This window comes from Vitis vinifera, chromosome 17, assembly GCF_030704535.1.
Source record: "Vitis vinifera cultivar Pinot Noir 40024 chromosome 17, ASM3070453v1".
NCBI classification, from domain to species: Eukaryota; Viridiplantae; Streptophyta; class Magnoliopsida; order Vitales; family Vitaceae; genus Vitis; species Vitis vinifera.
In genome coordinates, this window is record NC_081821.1 from 14,514,776 (window position 1) to 14,537,415 (window position 22,640).

At 39.0% G+C, this 22,640-nt stretch overlaps 1 long non-coding RNA gene across 7 annotated transcripts in view; it reads left to right on the top strand.

Annotated features, from left to right (window-relative positions):
- The first annotated feature begins 1,536 nt into the window (after positions 1-1,536).
- LOC104877931 (uncharacterized) overlaps positions 1,537-22,640 on the top strand; it is a 50,292-nt gene continuing 29,188 nt past the window's right edge. For 3 of the 7 annotated variants that reach the window (XR_009464619.1, XR_009464620.1, XR_009464618.1), the window contains exons 1-2: positions 1,537-6,127; positions 6,235-6,597. This is a non-coding gene — a long non-coding RNA (uncharacterized LOC104877931). Of the gene's footprint in view, positions 6,128-6,234; positions 6,797-22,640 lie in introns of those variants that run through there. The other 4 variants (XR_009464622.1, XR_009464621.1, XR_784890.3 and 1 more) reach the window with 3 other exon arrangements.

Genomic DNA, 22,640 nt, shown 5'->3' on the forward strand with positions numbered 1-22,640 from the left:
TTTTTATTTTCGTCGGCTTAATTTAGTTAATTATTTTCTTAGGTACAACTTCCAACTTTAAATTATGCGTGTAATTGAAGAAGAAGTAATTTTCTCTTTTTCTCTTTTTATTTCACAAGCAATTTTTTGTGGTTCGTTTCCTTATTTTTTTTATTTTTTTTATCAAATAAATTTTTTTTTCATAGGCTTGATTTAATTACTTATTTTTCTTATGTACTGATTCCGACTTTAAATTATGTGTAATTGTAAAAGAGTGATGATTTGGATTATGCGGCATGCCTATTAGTTTTTTTGTTGTAAATTTGAGATTCTAATTTTTTTTAACTTGCAACAGCTACATGAACAGTTGTGTTAACAAATCTGCATTCAATGATGGAATAAAAGGTAAGAGCTTTTGAGTCTTCCACCTGAACATGAAGTTATTTTCTTCTTTTGAGATTAGTCTTTGTTTAGCTTCTTGAAGTTCTTGTTTTTGGGCTTGACTAAATTTATATTTGGTGTGTAGTGAAATATGAAATATGATTCTCCTTGTTGCTAAATTGAAAGAATGTTTGGTTTGATTGATGCATGATAATTGATCATGTTTGCTATTTTTTTTACTATTTCACTTGCTTGGCTTTTTTTTGGCTTTCCATGGAAGTCTATTATAGACTAAAAATAGCAGAGTAGCTGATTATTTTTGTTTTGTTGAAGCAGGTAGTTGTTTGCCTTAACTGTAATTGCATCTGTATGTTGGCTTGCGAAAACAAAAAATTACTTGATAAAAAAAGAAATATAATTTATAAGGAAACAAACAACAAAAAATTACTTGTGAAATAGAAATGCAAATAAAAAGAGAAAGAGAAAGAAAGTTACTCTTCTTCAATTGCACGCATAATATAAAGTTGGAAGTTGTACCTAAGAAAATAATTAACTGAATGGAGCCAGCGAAAACAACAAATTACTTTATCAAAAAGAAAATATAATTATAAGGAAAAATGAGGAAACAAACACCACTAAAAATTACTCGAGAAATAGAAATAAAAAGAGAAAAAAAAAAAGAGAAAGAGAGAGATTTACATAGTATTTGACACACATCATATGCATATATTCTAGAGGCATCCTACATGTATTGACATTGAAGTTAGGAGAAATCCTTTTGAATAGAGCATGCATTTAGACCCTGAACCCATATGTTAAACATAGATTTATGTTATATATCTTTTATATTCTACATTGCAAGTGTATCAAAAGAAAAATAAAATAGGGTACAATAATGAAAATGCAAGCATACAAACTGAATTTCTAACATTACTTGACAAAAATAGCCTTGACATTACCTGAAAAATTACCTTTTTATCTAACTTTGATAATTGAAAATAATTCAAACTTCACGTAAAAGACAACTTAAACCATTGTTAGTGATGAAGCTAGAAAATAAGTTGAAAGGGGGTAAGAATAATAATTAATTTTAGGAGAGGCATGAAAAAGAAAAAACCAGCTACATAGATTTATGGTATATGTCCAAGGTTTCCTAGTAAACCTAAAGGGCAAAGGTTCAACCCAAAGATGAAATATAATCTCATTGAAACCAAAATACAGATGCAATTACAGTTAAGGCAAACAACCACTTGCTTCAACAAAACAAAAATAATCAGCTACTCTACTATTTTCAGTTAATAATAGACTTCCATGGAAAGCCAAGAAAAAGCCAAGCAAGTAAAATAGTAAAAACAACAACAAACATGCTCAATTACAAACACTCTTTCGATTTGGCAACGAGGAGAATCATTATATTGTGGCATATCTCACTGCACACCAAATATAAATTTAGTCAAGCCTAAAGACAAGAACTTCGAGAAGCTAAATAAAGACTAATCTCAAAAGCAGAAAATAATTTTATGTTCAGGTGGAAAGCTCGAAAGCTCTTACCTTTTATTCCATAATTGAATGCAAGGTTGTTAACGCGATTGTCCATGTAGTTGTTGCAAGTTAAAAAATTGGATTCTCAAATTTACAACAAAGAAACTAATGAGTAGGCTGCATAATCCAAACCATATCTCTTCTATAATCACACATAATTTAAAACTGGAAGGAGTACCTAATTAAATGATTAATTAAATCAAGCCAGCGAAAACAAAAAATTACTTGATATTAAAGGAAACAAGAATTACTTAAGGTTACTTAATTTGGATGCCATTACCAATATTATCAATGCATTCTTTCCAAGGTAAGCATATCCTCCTTCTTGCATGGATCCCTACAAAACAAATTAAGTAACCTTTGGTACCCATATCTTTTTGGGTCCTAGAGGATTAGTCTTTCTTCCCTTTGGAATCCAAAATAATTTAGAATTGTATATACGTATATACATGTGTGTGTGTCATTTGGGCCCATTAGATTGGAGGTTTTCTTATTTGGAGTTGGGCTTGATTTATTTTTTAGATTTTGGGCTTATATGTTATTTGACTTGAGTTTTATTTTATGTTATGCATGAACCCATTTTTTGACTCTTTTGGTTGAGCATGAATTTGTGACACGTGGAGAGCTGGATTGAAAGAAAATGAGGGTTAGGATATATAAATGGGACGTGAAAACTTAGGTAGAAGGAAGACATTGAGCTTGTTGTAGGCTTAGGTCTGATTTTCTTTCCCCACTTATATTTAGCTTCATTTCTATTGGCTTCTATAAATATCCTTTTGTATGTATTCATTGGTTGTACATGGAGTTGAATATTTGATTTATTTTCATTTTCTTTTTAGTTCTATTCATATTTTGTTCATATATTATTTATTGTAGATTTTTTGTTCATAGTTTATCTGTCCATATGTGTTTGTTTAGCGTTTTCTGTTCACTATAAATATTCTATTCATATATTTATCTATATTTGTTTAAGTTTTTTGTTCTTTGTAAATATCTTATACATATATTAATTCATTTTACGTTTTTTAGTCATGTTAATATTTGTCCATATTGTTTATGTTTGTTTATATTTGTTGTTTATACATATATTATTTCTTTTTTTTTTTAATTTTATTTTGGTTGTACATATTGTTTATTTATTTAATAAAGTTGTTCGGGAATGCTTTTAATAAAATAATTTTTTTTTATATAAATAAAGTTGTCAAGAATTTTGGTTTTTAAATAAATTAAGTTATCCAAAAATCTTTTTTTTTAAATAAAACAGGTCCAAAAAATGTTTTCAATAATTTCTTTTAATAAAATATTAGTAATTTCTTTTAATAAATATGTGACATACATATGTGGCATCCAGATGTGGCATGCATATGTGACATACATACATACATATGTGGCGTACATGCATACAAACACACGTGGCAAACATACATACATACGTATATGACATACATACATATATACATATATATACATACACACACATACATGCATACATGGCATACACACACATACATACATACATACATACATACATGGCATACATACATACATACATATATACATACATATGTGCATACACACATGCCTCCTCCTTGCTTGAAAGTGTGCCTTAGTCTGTTTGCCCCATTCATTAAGGACACCATAGCACTCCATTGCTAGCCTTATCCCTGAAATTGGAAGTCTTTTGTTCAATAGCATACAACCTTCTTCTTTGTTTAGGTAGATATGGCATGAAATTTGAGAAATTTTAGCCTCCAAGACCCTCCTTTCATAGTAGAATTTTATCTTAGAAATTGTAACCATGCCAGATTTTTCAATATTTAACCATTTATTATATAGCAAATCTTCTTTTCTGTATCTACTTTTTTTCATGGATATCTCTTGTTCATGAATTTCTTTTGCATTTCTCACAATCCACTAGCTGTGCTTAATTCTTTTGCTCACCAAGATAGCAGAGTTCATTATTTTTCTTGTGAAGCTCTCTATGACATTACAAGGGTGAGGTTAATTGGTTTACTTTAATTCCATTACATCTTTCCAGATCTGTAAAGGGCCGAACCTGTCTCTTAAGGCTGTGCAGGTTGTAAGAGAAGATTTTTTTAATATTTTTCATCAAAATTTTTGTGCCTTATGTAAGCTTTCTACAAGACTCAGATGCCAATGTGAAAAGGGCTACTCACCCTTAGACTGGCTTTTTAAGGTAATCAAGTAATTAGTCCCCAGGACCCTGGTGAATATGTTTGTCCTCTGTAATAGTCTCAAAGATGGGAATTTCTTTGTGAAGTCCATGCTTTTTATTATTCGAAACAGGACATCGTTCCTAAAAGTGATCAAGTCAGGTATACCATTCCATTTTAGTTCCAAATATGTTTGTTTTGTATTAGAAGTTAAATATTAACATAGAGTTCTAAATTCTGCTTTAATAAGGTTGTTTTGTCATTGTGGTGCTTTTCCTCGGCATTGAAGAACTTATATCATTACTGAGAGAGCAGCAATTGAACTAGAATTCTTCCTTTCTCATGGATGCTGCAACAATCTTTCTCTAGTCTATGAGATGTAACTGCTCAAATCGTCGTTCAGCAGCTTGAAGTTATATGTGATTTAGTTCTGGAAGTTGAAGTTGTTTAGCTTGAGAAATTTGCACATGCTATGCCTGAAAGCCTCTTTACAAAATTTTTGCCGATTTCTCTTTTTATTTTATCATAGCATTGATATTTATGCAGAATTCACATCCGTTATGATGTAGGATTGATCCGGAGGATGCTATGACCACAACTCCAACTACCTTTGTTGCATCTCTATGCTCATTTTCCCACAAAAAATGTTTCTCCAGCAACCAGTTGCTGTTAGAAAATGCATGTATTGTGAGGCAACGCAAATTATCACTCAGTTGTTTACCTTGTCAGCAGCGTAGGAATTTCTCAACACCTTAAAAGATTGTTTTGCGATTGTGGTGACAGATTGGAATAGATGATGAAAGAGTCATAGCTCCAGAAACTTATGGCATTAATACAACAAGAGATAAATATGAGATAATACTATGCCTACAAGATGATTATTGAAGAATGTGAGGGATGAAAATCCTCACAACTTCAGCAGAGATTTCCTGATCTCTTGCAATTTTGTTAAAGTTTCCCTCATGGTTAAATAGTCGATAGGGGAATGAGTTGCATAAGACAAACCAACTCTTATAGTCTTATTGCAACTGCCAAACATCCTTCACTTCCATTTCCCTAATTGTTATAGTATTGTTGGTGCTATTGTGGTGGGCATCCCTGGAAAAATTGATGAAATGGGTATGTTCTAAAGAATCAGTATGGTTCAAAAGCCCAGGATCAACAATCCCTACAGCTTGATTCTTGCACTGCTGATCCATATTTCTTCTGGTTTAGGCCTTCCTGAAACATCTCAATGATATCATCAGTGGCTTCCTTGCGAATATCTCAAGCAGTAGAATTTTTGCATTAGACCTTGAGCTCCACGACATTTTTATATTTATTTGCCAACATCAGATTTTGGATGCTCATTTGTATTAAATTAAATTTCTACTGAATTCTTGGAAAATTTGTCACTAAAATTTGCAGGCTATGATGAATTTCCTTCCTAATGATTCTATTTCTATATAATACTTTTCTCTGAAAAACCAATTTTATTTATTTAGTATGTGATAATTATAATTTATTTTTGGTGCAGAGAGATACTATTAATGAGATTTTCTATGGGAGATACTGTTTTTTTACTGTTGCATAAGCACTTTCTATACATCCAACTACAAAATCCCACTTGAACCTCAAACTTTCTCTTTTGCAAGAAAATTCACTCCCTTAAAAGTATGTTCTCAGAAAGAATGGGAATTGCAGGGAACTTCATTTTGTTGAGTTGTTCAAGACCATCTTTGGAAATGCTTACAAAATTGACTTTCTGAAGTGATTATGCAAGCAGGTTTCCACTTTGCTCTATAAAAATTTGGCTCAGGTTTGGAAGCAACAATCCCTCCTTATTTATCAGCTTGATTTGGTGGTAAGTTTATGAATAACTTACAGAAAGGATTCTTTCCTTCCACTTCTGTTTAATCTATGTTTTTTATTTTTATTTTCCTTCTGATTTGATGTCTTAGATTTGTTTAAGATTTGATGGCAGATATAGTCATGTCATTGGTCCACCAAATAATATGCAGCATAGTACATTTTCCCTTTTCAAAATCATTCATTTGCCTCTTCTTCCCATTGTGAGTTAAATCTTAAATCATTCCTGAAATATCCTTCCATGAGATGCCTGAGAGACTTAAAAATTGGTGCATAGAAGCTTAAAAAAATGATGATTCTCTATGTGCAGGTTCCTTCAAGCCAATAACGTGTATTTTTCTTGGGGAGAGTCGAATGGAAAAGATCCATGTATGCAGAACAAAGCCATTATTCAGTCAAGAGAACTCTTTTCATTTGGTTCCATGTTTGATGAAAGAAGATTTGTTAAACATTATATCAACTTTTTGAAGATTTGGAGCAGTAAACAAAACTCAAAAGGTTGATGCGCACTGTACAGGAAGCAAGTATATAACTGTCTTCTTGTTGTGTTAAATTTCATTTTGAAATTTTAGTTGACTGGGATGTGGTAGTCTTCAAGTGAATGTGGTTTCATTTTTTAGATTTCGAAAGATGGTGGAACATGCAGCATTTGGAGACCAGTCTGTCCTGATGGGTAACCACTAATCCTTGCTATGGACCTATATCACTTGTGTGTATTTTATTCTTTCTCCTTGTGCCAGCACCTGCTTAATTGTTGTAACTTGTTACATGTCAATTAATAGGATTTTCAGCCTATACTGACTTGGGTGCTTGAAGTTAGCTACAAGACTGATTTTAACTTTTTTCAAATCTTCAGCTCTCTGTTGAATTCCTATCAAATGTTGTTGAGTTTATTGAACTTGATGATATTGCTTATAAAATTGACTAGTTGGGACATCCAAAATTGAGTTTGCATTTGGAAGGAATTTAAGATCCCTTTTAAGCATTTCCCCTATTTAGCCCATCAAAATAAAGGAATTTTTAAATTCCTAAAAGGATTTGGTAGGAGGATCTGGAAGGCTTAAATGTTGTCTTTAATATCCACCACCTAAATAAGTGTAATTTGACTAATTTCCAATCCTCTCTTGTGAGGAATTAAGTAGGCATTGTCATTCCCATCCCCAATACCACGGTCCAAAACTCCTGCCACCTCTCTCACCATGGTTGCCACCAAATTCACCACCATCCTGCTTCACCATCATTGGAATTTAATAACATATTGTGGATCTCGCATTTCAGCTCATGCGTTTCCCACTCGATGGCGAGCTCGATTTTTTTTTTTTTTTTGAAAAATGATTTTATTTATTAGAAAATAACTTAGAGTCACCATTTATTTTTGTTTTATTTTAAAAGGGTAAACAAAATAAGAAAGCCCTAAGTACGACTCTTTATTCTGGAAAAGGTGATCTACGAAAAACTAGATCGGGTTCGGGGGTCAGGTTACTTATCTGGAAGGTATGATAAAGACCGTAGCACCCCTCTAAGTCCCTAAAGTCGGGTATGTACTAATAAAATGAAGTTGATGTGGCAATGATGAGGAAATCAATGAATACTCAAATCAATCATGCACATATGAGTATCAAAACATGCATAGAAAATGACCAGAATGGGAATGGACGCATACCTAGGCAACTGGCTACAATGCACTAGCAAGAAAAGGGGTTAGTGCGCAATCAATGAATACAAAATGTAGTTCAAATGTTACTAAATCATAGCATGGAATCACCAAATATCACAATCCAATCGGATTTATTCTTACATCTCAGATGTTGGGCCCCCACCAAAGCCCATTTATTTTGCATGAACCAAATCTGTAAATTCCATCACGAGGAATTACAAAATTTAATTCTTGCTTATTTTAAAACATTTTAAAAAAAAACATGGAAGATGTGACAATAAGCTTGTCGAAGAGAAAATGGCAACCAAATTTTATTGGAAAATAGGTTTTTTTTATGACCTAAATGCTAAGGAATGAAAAAGTGGAGGAGTTGGGATTATTTGAAAAACTGAATTTGAGAGAATATTTACAAAATAGGATTAGGGGCAATTATTTTCAAAATCAAAGAAATAGGAAATAAAAGGAAAGAGCACGTGGCCCAAAGGTGGCCATGCATATAGTATATGAGTGGGAGATATGTGTGCATGATGCCTTACAAATCATTGGTTCAGTCACTACTAAATCAAGCTGGTCAAATACACCAAGGTCAACGGTTCTGTTCCTCTCATTGTGAGTGCCTGACATCCTGTACCCAGATATTCCTCCAACTCTATTGGAATTTCCATGATCAAAGTGAACAGTGATGAGAACACCAGCTTATGCAGCAATAGCAATACAACATGCAACCAAGGGAATTCCTCCTTGTTTTGAAGTACCTAGGATAGGTCTGTAGAATAACCGGATTTTGTCCTTCCTCTACAGCAGTAACAACTGCCGCAAATCATCCCAGATTATAAACATTGAGTGCTCCAACAACACATCCATTCCTTTCCGTGTCAAGAAGAGGCTCCTTTGTTGATGAAAGTCTAAACAGACGAACCCAAGATTGCAATACACCTGCTAGTGCTTTATTGTCACCAACACTACCAGGGAAAATAAAATATGGAATTTTTGGAGGTTTACTTGTGAGGTCTAGTAGCCACAAGGGAAACCTGTTGATGTCTGATAGTTATCAGCCTAACAGTGTACCCCAGCGCATAGCTCATTTTGAAAGTGACTTCCAGACCCTCAGAAAGAGATTTTCCTGTTATGAGCCCTCAACTAGCCATTATTGAAGTGTCTCTAAAAGCCATGAAGAAAACATCTGCTATCTCTGCTGCTAGACTGATTTCTTCCCCCCTCTCTTCTGATGACTTCAAGACGAGTTTATCAACTAATGTCTCGATGCTTCATAAGATCTGACCACATTGAAATTCAAGCCCTCCCACCTGTCTTGTCGTTTTCGAAACATATAACCCCGCAACCATGAATCCACCATTCATTTCTTCGTTTATTCTTGGATCTTTTGGCAAAACTGGAGCTTTTGGGATAATATCAATCCAAGCTGGAATGATTCTCGTTGTCAAAGGCATGAGAGGTAGTCTTCGCAGGCCTTCCTTGAATTTCTCTCACTTCCAGGATCGAATTCGGTTGGATACTAGAAGAGTGTCCAATCAGACCCCGTTCCGAAAACCCTAAAATATGAGAAACAGGTGGCTTGCCTTCAAAACTGTTGAGACGGTTGTACCGATCTGTTCGTGGGCATCTTGCAAGCTGTTCACTGCATGGAAATATATACATCTGCACCCTGGCACTCTCTGGAACTCCTTAACATCCTCAGTGTTTCAGCCATGCATTCTTTTGAGCATGGGTGAGTGGGATAGTGTGAGGGAGTGGTGTGGCGACGGGCATTAGAAGATGGGTATGGAGGCGTGTAGTGTAGAGAGATAAGGCTTGTATCAAACCCTCATTCGCCACATGAAAACACCTATGACTGCACTTTGGCACTTTCTGGACCAAGCCATCTCCAAAACAGTTAAGCATTGGTCATTGGGCAGCATGCCATATTTAGCATTAATCCTCTTTGCTTCTGCCTCACCAGAATGCTCTAGTTTCTCATCAAGGTTCGCACTGATAATTGTAGGCTCAGGCTTTCTCATCAGCATGACATCATTAATTTCATCATTTGTTCCTTCCTCTCGCAAATTTAATTCAGCATCATCAATGGCTATAGCTCCGGCATCATAAGAAGACTTTTGTTTTGTTTCATTCTATCCCGGAAGTGCCTAAATCCATGATATCCTTCTGATCATCCTCTATCAACTCTGTAGCCTTGTACCCATTGTAGACCCTCAATTTCGTCCCTTTAGCACATGTCTTTAAAATTCGTTTTCAGTGCTTCAAAATAGTTCCTTGGTGGCCCATAGCTACTCATACCACTTACCCCTTTTTGAGTCACCTCGGAGATTTTGGTTGAGGGATTATTTGATCCCTTATTGTGACCCTTGACAGCCCTAACTTAGTCTTAGGCTTTTCTTTTTTTTTAGGATAGCTTTTAAGCACACTTAGTCCACTTCGTTTGCCCTAGCGCACTAGGACACACCCTAGGTCACCTTTAGATGTTTTTGCATGGTTGCATGACTCATATTCTTTTGGTGGTTACATAGCTCGTATGGCTTGCATGTGGTTGATTTTTTTTATTTTTGTTTTTAATTATTTTTATTTTTTATTTTTATTTATTTATTTTATTTTTTTTTAGATATGTGATTTAAATTTCTTTTGATTTTCAATTTCATGATATTTATTGATTTTAATCTTTATTCTATTTTGTCTTTATTTTATTCTTATTTCTATTTGTATCTTTATTTATTTTTTTTTTTTTTTTTTGGGCATGAGGAAACGGACCACCATTTATTTGGAAGGAAAATCAACAGAATTTTGAAAAGAGGAGATTTTATTTTTAGAGGGACAGCACATATACTTCTTCCATGTGGGGATCGGCTACAAGAAGGAAAGAAAAGGAAGAAGGAAAGAAAAAGAAAGAAAGGAAAGAAAGGAGAAAAGGAAGTAGGATTTTCCTTTTCAGCAAGATGGTTTCTTTTTGAAAAGTGGGACTGGCAGCACGCATAAAAGAGGGATTTTTTTCAGAGGAAAAAGGAAAGAAAGACGCATTGGAGGAAACCGTTTAAGAGGAGAAGAAGAAAGAAGCACAAGAAAACCAGTGGAGATTTTCTGAGGATAGAAACCAGTGCAGATTTTTTATTTATTTATCAGAAGTAAGCATTCCCAGGTATGTCTACTGTAGATTCCTTCTTCATTCCCATTATCCTTTTGTTATGTATTAATCTTTGCCATATTTTGAGTCTTGCTTGGATGCTAGGGGGGAGAATGACAGAGGTCACATGTTTGTCTACATCGATACTTGCTTCTATAGATGTTATTGATTTATCCCTTAGGAGTTCTCTAATTTTGATTTAGTGCTGCTAGGTTCCATTTATTATTATTTCCTGTGCATTACATGAGAACCGTGGTTGTATTCGTTTGTTGGAATCTGCTCGTACTTATCCCATCATTCCAGATCCCATTGAACCTGACATGAAATGGGTTTTCATCTAATGGATCACTTATTTGTTCATCCCTTTTTTTTATCAAACTCTATTTTGGCGGGGTTGTTTTTCTACAGTTGAGCATGCTTCAAATTGCTCTGTTTTGCTTCCCGGGTGTGTCATCCTATATTTATGAATGAATAAGGTATAGATTTGTGGGCTTATGAGCTGTAAAGGTGATTTCAGTGGGGTTGAGATTCTGGGTCCACAAGAAAAATAGAACAGCAGAAGAGAAAAATCCGTAAGGGAGTTGGGAAGTCCAGAGTAGTGCAAATCCTCTTGGGCATCTTTGGTTCAGAAATATCAAAAAAGTTAGAAGGATGAGAAAAACAAGAAAGATTGGTTGCCTTTGAACTTTTGATTGCTTAAAGATGTTTGACAATGACCACTGAAAACAACCTGCTACTTTAATGGTTATGATATTTGAATGTCAGTGTGAAGATGTGATTGGGGTGAAAGTGTTGAAATAAGAACTCAGGAGAAGATCATTGACTGTTGAGTCTGATATGGAATACAATTGGAATGCCAACATTGAAATATTTGGAAGAAGAGGTCCTGCTCCAGGAGTTAGACTTGGTGGGGTGCTTGGTGACTCACTTACCAGAGTCGCGGGAATGCAAGCAGATGCACTTTTGTTTGCAGAGGCCAAAAAACAGGGTTTTGTTTCTTTGGAAAGAGAAGATGACATTTTTACTATAGAAGAGAAAGGATCTGATGCTACTGGTGACCATGATAGGATTGTGGTGAATGATGGCAGTATCCTACAGTGGGCACATGTTCTGGAACCTGTTAGGGAGCTACCTACGAATGGGGAAATCAAAATTAGAAAGTGTATTTATGAGGCTCTGGAGAAGGTCCATCGGTCGATGAGAAGGATCAGGGATATAAGTCAATCTGACGAATTTGATGAATCTGATGAATCTGATTTCACTTCTGCTTCTAATGATATGGTGGCCTCACCGAATAATGAGCAGTGTATGGGGCCTCTTTCTGATGATTCAGAGGATGGTGATCATAATCCTAATGCTCCAGAAATTGATGAACAGGTTAATCAGGAGAGTTCAAGTTCTGATTTTACATCTGACTCCGAGGATTTTACTGCCACTTTAGATCGTAGAAACTTCTCTGACGACGAGGACAGTCTTGATGGGCAAAGAAGATTCGGTAGGAAGAAGAAAGATACTTTAAAGGATGCATTTATTGAGGATATGAAGTCTGAGGATTATACTGCTGAAGGGGTAAAGATTGTGGGAGAGGAAAAGTTTCTGGGTTCTGATAGCTTTCTTGGGAATGAGAGGAGCAAGTATTGCCTCACATAAAAGATTCCACCTGGTCATTTTGACCATTCCACCAATTTAAGTATCCAGTCAACCTTGTTGTCCCAAAAATAAAAAATAAAAATTGCTCCTGCACTGATTGCTGGAAACTCAACCATGCTCAAGCCTTCAACCCAGGATGCTGTATCTGCTCTTCATATGGTGCATTGCTTTCACCCTGGCTGGCTTTTCAAAAGGCCTTATCAGTTGTGTTACTAGGAAAGGCTCTGAAATTGTTGACTTTCTAACGATGCATCCTGGGGTGAATTGTATAAGCTCCACTGGTGGAGGTGCTGGTATTGCAATTTCAAAGAATTCAGGCGTGCTCTCAATCAGAATTGTCATACCTGGAAACATCTAGAATCATGCTTGCTGATGAAGATAGTGACTCCTGTCAAAAACCTCATGATCATGTCTATCACAATGGGCCACCCAACAGGTTTTCCTCTGAGCAATGTGATCAGAAGACAAGAAAATTTATAATTAATGAGTAAAGTTGAAAGCATAGGACTCGTAAATTATGGGTCGCACATGTTTGACTGGAAGGATATTTTGTCTTCTATTTATCTGGATGGAAATATTCTTAAGGGAAGGAATCTACGCTTGGAGATTTCAACTGAGGTGGCAAATGGACCAAGCAGACTTCTTAGATTAAGGCGAAATTCTTTCATATTCAGGACTACTTGCATTTTGTACATTCAGTAATGACTTGCTCAAACGATGAGATGACAACGGAAGATGCGAAAGTTGCTGGTGTAAAAAGCAAGCAATTTTCTATGGTCACTGATACTATTTCTGTGGGGAGCTCAGCATTCGATACTTTACCCTCTGCTCCAAGTTTCCTTTCTGGTAAAAATGCATCATTGGTGACCAGCAATGAAGGCAGAAGAAGAGAAACCCTTGGCAGGCCCAAACTCAATAAAAGAGCATCAGAAGAAGACTAGAAAGAAAGGACATCCCCAATCACAACAGCAGAATATGTGAGGGCTTATCAACATCAGCTATTGTTTTGAAGTCTGAGCTTATGTATGCTCCCATGTTGGAGAATGGGTCCGAGTTACAGGCTTCTCTGGACGCATGCTCTGCTTCAGTTCAGGAATTTCAGATTCCTCCTAAAGCTTTCCTTGGATTGCATTCATATTGCCCCATTCATTTTGATTCTTTCCACGCTGTGCTTGTTGATATAAGCTTACATATTCCTCTATTGAGAGCTGATATTCATGCGCCTTCATCGAAAATACCCAGCAATTTTCATGCTGTTGAAGACGTTGCTGGAGAGGATCTGGACGGATCAATTCAAGTCTTTAAAGCATCATTTGCTGCCTGTGACAGACTTCTTGAAGAGCCCCAGAAACTTAGCAAAACGATTAATCAGACAATTGATTCAAGTGATTTCATTTCCAAACTGAATGATGCAAGGGTGGTTATGTTCCATGTCATTTTGCCAGAATCAAATTGTGCCAGGGAGCTTCATGGAACTATTTTCTGCAAATTTGAAGAGCGAGTAGAGAAATGCATACTTATAGCAGGATTTGCTAATAAATTGCAGCAAGTTATCAATGGGGATATGCCTACTGTTTGTACAGACATGGAACATTCAAGATACTATTCAGAAAAGAACTGGACTTCCATTTTTAGAACAAGTTTACTTTCCTGTAAGGGCTCGGTGTGGAAAATGACTGATGATATTTTACCAGATGTAATTAAATCCTTTGTTTCATTTAACTTGGAAGTAACGGGTGTATCTGGATCCCTCTCACAAATCCGAGGGTCTATTGATATGACACCGGAACAGCTTGTTGAGGTTGAAATCGAGAGAGCTTCTTTAGTAGACCTGGAGCAGAATTACTTTCTTAAGATTGGCGTCATTACTGAGCAATAATTGGCTCTTGAAGAGGCTGCTTTGAAGGGTAGGGATCATCCTTCTTAGAAAGAGGTAGAAGAGTTAGCTTCCCAAGGAAAAGCTTGTAAGGCACAGCCGGACCAACTCCATCAAACATGGAATCAGAATGACCACTTGAGAGAACCATGGGATGGGCCTGTGGTGGCCCAAATTCCAGTGCAACTGGAAATACCTTGACTAAGAGTTCTGGAATTCCTACTGAATTCAATGATCACCTACGAGACGAAGACAATTATTATGGGAAGTTCGAGAAAAGGCATCCGATATGATCAGAATTTGTGTATTAAAGTTTGAAGCATCAAGAGATGGCATCTTTTAGATTCCTGGCGGTGATGGCAGTACATGGCAACAAGTTTACTCCAATGCACTAACAAGACTAGATGTCACTTATCAATCATTTATACGTGCTAAGCAAGAATGAAAACCTACACAAAGCCGTGTGGAAGCTGCTCCGAATGGCTTGTAAACTGCAAACAATGAACTCTGCATTGCTCCTGTTAAAGCAAAGTCGGCATCAGTTGATTTACAAAGCACTGTTCTTGCGGCGAGGGATTGTGCCTATGAAGCCAGTGTTGCTCTCTCTACTTTTAGTCGTGTTATGAGGGGCCATACTGCTTCGACTTCTGAATGTGGTTCCACGTTTGAAGAGGTTCTGGTAATTACTGAAGGTCTCTATGATGTTCATAGTTTAGGAAAGGATGCTGCTGCAGTAAACCATTCTCTCATGGAAGACCTTTCAAAGGCAAATATGGTCCTTCTTCCACGTGAATCAGTGTTGACTAAGGATGCGACAGTTAAGACTGATGCTATGACTCGAGAAAGAGAGACCAAATTGGAAATATTCCCCACTCATGGTCAAGCCATTTACCAGTCCTGTTGTTTAAGGATTAGAGAAGCTTGTCCAACTTTGAAACCCTTGGTACCATTACTTACATTCTCCATGAAGGAACTCTATTCTATGTTAACCAGGCTGGCACGAATTGCAAATCTACATGTTGGGAATCTTCATAAAACGCTTGAAGGACTAGAAGCAAGGCAAACAACCACCACTGGTAGTAAAATCCTTGAACACGAATCCTTGGAGCCACAACTTAAGATATCTTGTAGTACTACCGATGTCGAGAAAGTGATCTTTAGTAGATCCTCGCTACCGTCAAGACAGTTTTAATGGCCACATCAACAATGCTAAACAGAAATGAGAGTCTACTTCAAACATAGGAGTATTCTGATTCAGAAATTGAAGTCTTTGCTGCAACTACATCTTTGGATAATGGAAGTGGGTCATATAAATAATAATCAGTGGAACTTCTTCATGCGAGCTACAGATGATCAGTTAGTACTAGAAAAGAGATAAAAGATAAGGTTCATGATGAGTTAGAAAACACAGTCCCGAACTACAGAAAAATTCAGAAGTGAACCGTGAGAGAACTGATGAATCAGATGAATTTTTGAGTGAAGACTCGAAACTCAAAAATGAATGACAGTACGGGATATCCAATAGTGCTCTGCAAAGGTCTCCTCATGTGTCCACCAACAGTGCGAACTTGATCATAACCCCCGACCTCACTCCAACATGGTCACTTTGCCTCACATCGTACTCCTCCTATTGTTTCTTTTTTTTTTTTTTTTTTTTTATGATCTTATACGTCTTAAAGCCGGATTTCAAAACCTTTTTCTATCAAAAATGAATTTGGTTTTCTCTAAGGTTCCTTAGGAGCATCTAGGTGTAAAATCCCAATTTTAACATGCTATTTGCTGCCATTTTCCTCCGGGCATGCATTTTCACTATTTTCTTTTATTTTCAACTATTTTCATGATTTTCTCGATTTTCTCAAGCATGAACAAACTCCATAATTCCAAGTCATGGAATTTATGGAATCAACTCATGCAAAATCAATCAGGGCTTTGGTGGGGGCCCGACATCCATGATGTTTTCTTCAACACTTTTTGTTTGATATTGTGATTTCTCTTTGTGATATATATGAGATTATTTTGAATCTATTATTTGGCTAACCTTGTTTTCCATAAAGGCGTTTAACTTGCTACCCAGGTACGCTTTCTTCTTCACTCACTTTCAAAAATTCTATAGAGATGTATGCTATTGAAGATCATATCCATGTTCAATATAATCCTTGGGTGCTTTAATATATAAGCTTCATTGTGCAATTATCTTGTATAAAACATATGTTGTGCGATATATTTCTACACTAACTTTTGTGTTTTATGATGGCGCTTGAGAAGTCGTTCAGGTACGCACTTCGACTCTCTCTTATGGTTTGTTTTCTTGTTAGGAATGCAATATTTGAAATCACCTAGTCTACTTGGTATCCATAATTAACTGATTAATGGTCACACTTCCCTTAGCTTTGTCAGTAGAGACCTTTAGAGGGCTTAGAGGGGTGCTACCTTTTAAAGGTACCTTCCCAATAGGTAACCTGATCCCCGGACTGAGACTCGGGTTTTTTCAAAGACACGCTTTTCCAAAAATTATGGAGTCACTTTTTAGGGTTTTTCTTTCTTGTTTTATTTTCCCTTTAAAATAAAAATAAAATAGGTGGCGACTCCAACTTTTTTTAAAAATTAATTTTTCACAAATAAAAAGCGAGTCTCGCCGATCGAGTGGGGACGCACGTGAAAAATGCGGGTCCACACCCATATTCTTGCCCTTCTTCATCTTCATCTTCTGCTTCTCCCAATTCAGAAACATGATATCATCAAGCCTCTAGACTTCGTTTCTTATCGTCATTCATCTTAATAGTTGGCAATACATCCATTCACTGCGGATCATTCTGGCTTGAATTATTGATGACAGCCACGGAGTCTCTCTTGCACTGTTTCCACTACAGAACCGGTTTCTGGGTTTAATGGGTTCATGAGTTTTGAGTGCAAGGGTGGAAGGATGGGGAGATAAAGTGAGTTTGGAAAAGGAAATACGTCGGTAGAGGGCTTCTGAAGGAGCCAGAATGACCATGCATGCATGGGTCATTTATCAGAATTGGATGAATAATAAATGAATGGGATTAGTGAAGACATGGGTGAGTGAGCATGAAGTCGGTCATGTACGCAGGATTTCCTGTTCCTGGGAAACGACATTAGTGAAACGAAGGGGGTTGGAAATGGTAGATGAGTGGGGAAAGAGATGGTGGATGGGTGACGAAATAAAATGGTAAGAGAAATGGATGATAAGAGTGTGGTGATATGCATGGGTAGGGAATGAATGGTGGATAATAGGTATTTGGAAATTAGGAATGTAGACATGGAGGTGAAATGTGATGGATACGTGGGCAGTGGATATGATGATTGGTTTATTATGTGATGGGATAGAAGTGGCTGCTGATAGTAGGTATGACAAATGAGGGAACAATAGCCTTATTCCTCAAGCCATCCTCTCATCATCTCATGTCAAAGACTGCCACTGGGAAGTGCGAAGCTGAAACTTTGAATCAGAAACCCTCCATTGTAGGGACCCCTCCCCCTGATAACACGTGGCACACATCTCCTGATGACACGTGGCACACATTCTCATCCGGGTTAACCCCATCCGGATTTCCCCAAGAATGCACGTGGCGCGCTTCTCCTATCTGAACTACCTCAAGGAGAGGCACACGACACTTATAAGCATAACATCCGGACGACTTCCACAAATGCATCCAGACGACTAACATAGGCCATCCGGATACGTTTGCCCAGATCATTGACTGAAATAAGCAAGTCTTGCACGTTATCACAACAGCCTGCCATGGCCCACGTTCCGCCACCTGCAGAGTGAAAGGACAAGATGAAGTGACAACAAGTCACTTCCCAAGATCACTTCACACGATCACCTACCACGATCTCTGTCAGCCGCCCGTAGGGTGATGATGGCCCTGCCACCACCTAGTGTCATCATGACAACACAAAATATCTCCCCACCATTAAAGAGGGGAACAAAGCTTCTAATACTATATATACAAACCTTCACACAAAGAGGAAGGTAAGCTTGCTATACCTAGTAAAAGGCCAATTGATTTATCTCTCTCTAACCATGGCTGATAAAACCGTCGGAGGGTGCATCCGGACACCTTGTCCGGATGCCTTTTGCAAGTAGAACGACTGAATCAAGAATCTATATTGGTTGAGATCGTGCATCCATCCATTTGGCAACTATGTGGATCACCAAGGACGTGAGACCTCAACATTGGCGCCGTCTATGGGAAAATATCACTGATTCAGTCACCAACAAAGATGGCCACACCTTCCCAAAGCCGTTCATCTGGTAAGGAAAAAGAAGATAATTCTGAATGGCGCCAAGTCATCGAAAGAAGACAGTTGGCAAGCGAACGACAACTGAAAGTTCTCTTCCAGGAGACAGAAAGATTAAGAGAAGAAAACGCGGTACTACGCATCCAGGCTTCAACATCGGGGCCTCCTCGTCGTCAGCATTCGAGAGGCCAGGTAGCAAACTCAAGGCCAGAACCACAGTCAATATATCCTGGGACAGCGGGAGCTATCCCAGAAACATACAACGTGAGGCCACATGAGCCACACACGCCCATGCCTCGAGCTCCCCGTGAGGAAAGCTCGGACTCCACTCATTTTTCAACAAAAAGACAATGCGATAGAAAATCCCAGTTGTCAAATTCAATGCGCACAAGACTAGGCCCACAAGAGCCTGGGAGACCAAGGCCACCAGCAGCCACAACCTGGGCAGCACGCCCTGACCCTGTGGTCACCCCCATGGTGCAAAACGTGCTCCCGCACCGTGACCCTATGGTCACCCCCATGGTGCGGAACGTTCACTCGCACCTAGCAGTACAACAGGCTGGAAGAAACCTCCCAAACGAGCCACCCATTGGCTCCATCAGCAAAAGGCTGGACGACATTCTCTCCACGCCCTTCTGCTCTCATATCATTCATTACGAGCCCCCAAGGGGATTCCTCGTACCAAAATTTTCCACATACGATGGGTCCAGCGATCCCTTCAATTATATTATGCATTATCGACAGCTCATGACGCTCGATATTGACAACGATGAGCTACTGTGCAAAGTATTACCCGCCAGTCTACAAGGGCAGGCTCTTTCATGGTTTCACCGCCTACTTCCCAATTATGTTGACAATTTCAAGGACCTGTCCGAAGTTTTCGTGGGACAATACTTGTGCTCTACTCGACACAAGCAGAACATCAGCACTCTGCAAAACATAAAAATGCAGGATAACGAATCCCTAAGGGAGTTCGTGAAGCGGTTCGGTCAAGCCGTGCTTCAAGTAGAGGCTTGCAGTATGGATGCTGTCCTACAGATCTTCGAGCAAAGCATCTGTCCAGGCACACCATTTTTCGAATCACTAGCTAAAAAGCCTCCTACAACGATGGACGACTTGTTCAGACGTGCAAACAAATACTCAATGCTCGAAGATGACGTACGGGCAGCCACCCAGCAAGTCTTGGTCGTTGGACAAGCATCTAGAGGTGGCGTGGAAAGAAATGCTAAACTTCCAGACCGGCCAAGGCCGTCTGACCGAAGGCAGGAAGGGCCAAGTCGCTCGAAAATGCCACCTCTTACACCTCTTTCCATATCATATGAAAAACTTCTCCCGATGATCCAGGGTTTGTCCGACTTCAAGTGGACTAGACCCATCGGAACGGACCCATCCACAAGAGATCATAGCAAGAGATGTGCCTTCCACAAAGAACATGGTCACACAACAAAGACATGCAGGTGCCTCCAGTATCTGGTCGAGAGGCTCATCAAAGCAGGACATTTAAAGCAGTGTCTCCGCTCAGATGCTGAGGGTAGGAGCGCTTCCCAACATCACAACTCTGGAGCCCCTAGGGCCCCAACCGCCCACAAGGCCATTATAAACTATATTAACGGAGGCCCATCTAACGAGGAGTATGACTCCAAGCGAAAAAGGCAGAAATTGTTGCGAGCCGCATCAATACGCGAACGCGTCAATTCCATCCGGCCTGGACTAACTGGAGGGGGCCCTCGCCCTATAGATGGGACAATCATTTTCCCACCAGTAGATCCCACCCGGACACTACAGCCACATCGCGACGCACTCATCCTGTCCCTAGAGATAGGAGACTTCGATGTGAGACGCATCCTGGTTAACCCAGGCAGCTCGGTCGATCTTGTGCAAGCATCGGTCGTTGGCCGCATGGAACACAATCTCATAGGCCTCAAAAACCTTGGACGAATCCTGTCCGAATTCAACGGGTCGTCAACTACGTCCTTGGGAGACATTATACTAACGGTCCAAGCTGGCCCAGTCACTCTCAACGTACAATTTTTGATGGTACAAGACTTATCGCCCTTCAATGTCATCTTGGGGCGCACATGACTACACTACATGAAAGCCATCCCCTCCACATACCATCAAATGGTAAGTTTCCTTACCAAGGATGGGCAAGTTAATCTATATGGCAGCCAGTTAGCCGATCGCCAATGCTACCAGATAGCACGAGAAACAAGGACCAGCCAGGAGGATGCATCCCTCCCTGAGTCCAGCAATCCGCATGACCAATAGCAATTATTGGGTCCAGTAGACAAAGATCTCCCGGCAGCAGATCCCTTGCAAACAATCCAAATTTCAGAAGAAGGAACTCACCTTACGAATATTAGTTCCCTCCTCGCACTAGAAGAAACCTAGAAAATGCAGAGCGTCCTCAGACAAAACTATGACATCTTCGCATGGACACATTCTGATATGAAGGGAATTGATCCCTCAATTACCTCCCATAAACTTAACATCTTGCCAACAGCCAGACCCATCCGGTAGAAGGTTAGACGTTTCCACCCGGACAGACAAAAAATCATCCGAATTGAGATTGACAAATTGCTAGAAGTCGGATTCATCAAAGAAGTAGATTATCCGGACTGGTTGGCAAACGTAGTGGTGGTACCCAAAAAAGAAGGAAAATGGCGGGTGTGCGTCGATTACACCAATCTTAATAATGCGTGTCCAAAAGACAGTTTCCCTTTGCCACGAATAGATCAAATCGTGGATTCTACTGCTGGGCAAGGGATGCTCTCTTTCTTGGATGCCTTCTCCAGATATCATCAGATCCCCATGTCCCCGGCTAACAAGGAAAAAACAGCATTCATAACGCCACACAACCTTTATTGCTACAAAGTCATGCCATTCAGGCTCAAAAACGCTGGCGCCACTTATCAAAGACTAATGACAAAAATCTTCAAACCTCTGATAGGCCACACGGTAGAGGTATATATTGATGATATCGTGGTTAAAAGCAAAATCCGAGACGAGCATGTTCTTCACTTACAAGAAGTTTTTCACCTCTTGAGAAAATATGGCATGAAGCTAAATCCTTCTAAATGCGCCTTTGGCATAAGCGCTGGCAAATTCTTGGGGTTTATGGTCAGCCAAAGGGGCATAGAGGTCAGTCCAGATCAAGTCAAGGCAGTCATAGAAACACCACCACCCAGGAACAAGAAGGAGTTACAACGCCTCACAGGCAAGCTCGTCGCGCTAGGGCGTTTTATAGCCCGCTTCACTGATGAATTGCGACCCTTCTTCTTAGCAATACGAAAAGCTGGAACAAACGGATGGACGGACAACTGTCAAACCGCTTTTGAAAATATTAAACACTGTCTTATGCAACTGCCCATCCTGAGCAGCCCCATCCCAAAAGAAAAATTATACATGTATCTGGCTGTATCGGAGTGGGCAATCAGCGCTGTTCTATTCCGCTGTCCCTCACCCAAGGAGCAGAAACCTATCTACTACGTCAGCAGAGCATTGGTGGACGTAGAAACCAGGTATTCAAAAATGGAGCTAACAGCCTTAGCCCTTCGAAGCACTGCCCAGAAGCTCCGCCCCTATTTCCAAGCCCACCCGGTGGTCGTGCTGACCGACTAACCCCTTCGTAACATTCTTCACAAACCAGACTTAACAGGAAGAATGTTGCAATGGGCTATCGAATTAAGCGAGTTTGGAATCGAATTCTAACCCAAATTGTCCATGAAAGGCCAAGTAATGGCTGACTTCGTGCTGGCATATTCCCGAAAGCCTAGCCAACGCCAGGAATCAAGTGAAAAAGAATGGTGGACTTTGCGAGTTGATGGAGCCTCACGATCATCCGGGTCCGGAGTCGGGCTTCTACTACAGTCCCCAACAGGGGAACACCTGGAGCAAGCCATCCGACTGGGATTCCTTGCCTGCAACAATGAAGCAGAATATGAGGCCATCTTATCCGGATTGGACCTCACTCTGGCCTTATCCGTCTCCAAGCTCCGAGTCTATAGCAATTCGCAACTTGTAGTAAGACACGTCCAGAAGGAATACGAAGCCAAAGATGCACGCATGGCATGATATCTGACAAAAGTAAGGGACACCTTACAAGGATTCACCGAGTGGACAATCGAAAAAATC